This window comes from Myxocyprinus asiaticus, chromosome 36 (genome assembly GCF_019703515.2).
Source record: "Myxocyprinus asiaticus isolate MX2 ecotype Aquarium Trade chromosome 36, UBuf_Myxa_2, whole genome shotgun sequence".
NCBI lineage: Eukaryota > Metazoa > Chordata > Actinopteri > Cypriniformes > Catostomidae > Myxocyprinus > Myxocyprinus asiaticus.
In genome coordinates this window covers 29,896,217-29,898,458 of record NC_059379.1, presented here as the reverse complement: position 1 = coordinate 29,898,458, position 2,242 = coordinate 29,896,217, and positions in this window count along the sequence as shown.

The window sequence follows — 2,242 nt, the reverse complement described above, 5'->3', positions numbered from 1 at the left end:
CCGGAAACGGTGAAACACCAATCAAAGTCCGCCATTGACGTCAATGTAACCCCTGGCAACCTTAAAGATCACGTTGCACATTTTAACTTGGGTACCAAACTGAGAATTTCTCTGGAAAACTCACATTATAGTTTAATATATCTTTATGTATGTTAAATATCTGGGTCACTTCAGATCTTTTTTTTTTTTTTTTTCTTGGCATTTATCAGATTTGGGCTTTATTGATTATGCTTTTGACGCTCACACAGCACTATATTCACACTTACATTAGCCTACTATAGATGTGGCCTGTTTATAGATTGGATATTTATCTCTTTATTGCATTGTGAATTTCATATTCCTTTTTATATTGTATATACTGTAATTTCCTACTTAAATTTTTTTTTAATTTTTTTTAGTTATATATATATATATATATATATATATATATATATATATATATATATATATATATATATATATATATATGCAGATTGCAGGTAAACTTTGGCTTTGACTTTTTGATATTTTAACCCTTGTACGTCAATTTAAAAAAGTTACTCAGAGGCCCTTCGAGGACAAAAATGTCCGCGTCAATTATATATTATATAATTATATATTAATATATTATATATAATTATACATTAATATTATTTTCCACTTTCACTGACTTAGATTTTTTTAACCAACATCAGTCCTGATCATAACTACCAAATATTCATTAATTTTCAGGATTTTAACCCTTTAAATGCCAGTTTGTTTACATAATGCCACTGTTGTTTTTTACACACACACACACACACACACACACACACACACACACACACACACTTCTCAATACACACATACAAAACACACTCTGATATCCATACCAACACACCCACACAATTTTAGCTGCATCATTTATTCAATTGGCCTGCAGTGCTCTATAATACAGAAAACAGAAAATAGGGAAAAAGCTTGTATTTTCTCCATAAGCTAAACATGAGAAAAATGGCACATCTAGTGGAAAATATACAAAAAATAAAATGTTGAAGCCAGGGCTCTAGAAAGAAAGCATAATATCATAGAATTCATGATTTTATTTTTTAATGGCACTGGGATCAAATTTAGCAGTTTTAATGGGTTTCAATGGGGACATTTCTGTCCTTAAGGTCCTGAGTGTAACTATTTTGTGTACACAGTGTATTATAGATGTATTATAGGAACTGAGGTTGAAATATCATAATTCCCCAAAAAATGCACACCAAAATTTATGCTGTTTGCATTAACACAGCCAAAATTATCGAAAAAATGAAAATGAAAAAGACAAAAATGTCCCAAAGGTCGCACAAGGGTTAAGGGTTAAGCTCTAAATCATATGTTAGATGTACATTACAGTATTATGCAAAAGTCTTAGGCACATTAGATGTTTCATTAGTTGATTATTTTACATCTTCTGTTTTAGTGTGTCATTATTAAAATATTCATTTTAGAAGTCCAAACATTCATTTTGCAAATAGAATACAATAGATGTAGAACAAGACATTCTGCAACAGATGATATGGCTCCAACAGAGCCCAGATCTCAACATCATCATCTATGACTATATGAAAAGACAGAAGCAAATGAGACAGCCTAAAATACAGAGAACTGTGACAAGTTCTCCAAGAAGCTTGGAGCAACCAAAACAAACAACCTTTAAAAACTGTGCAAATGTACCTAGAATTGGTGCTGTTTTAAAGGCATAGGGTGGCCACATTATCAAAATGATATAAATAATTATATAAATATAATTTATAAATTATATAAATCAAACATTTTTCAATAACTGTCCAATAAGTATAAGGATAGTATTTGGAGTACAAAATCTATCTATCTATCTATCTATCTATCTATCTATCTATCTATCTATCTGTCTGTCTGTCTGCCTCACTCTCTCTCTATCTATCTGTCTGTCTGTATGTCTGTCTGTCTGTCTATCTATCTATCTGTCTGTCTGTCTGTCTGTCTATCTATATATCTATCTGTATGTCTGTCTGTCTATCTATCTATCTATCTATCTATCTATCTATCTATCTATCTATCTATCTATCTGTCTGTCTGTCTATCTATATATCTATCTGTATGTCTGTCTGTCTGTCTGTCATCTATCTGTCTGTCTGTCTGTCTGTCTATCTATCTATCTATCTATCTGTCTGTCTGTCTGTCTGTCTGTCTGTCTGTCTGTCTGTCTGTCTGTCTGTCTATCTATCTATCTGTCTGTCTGTCTGTCTGTCTGTCT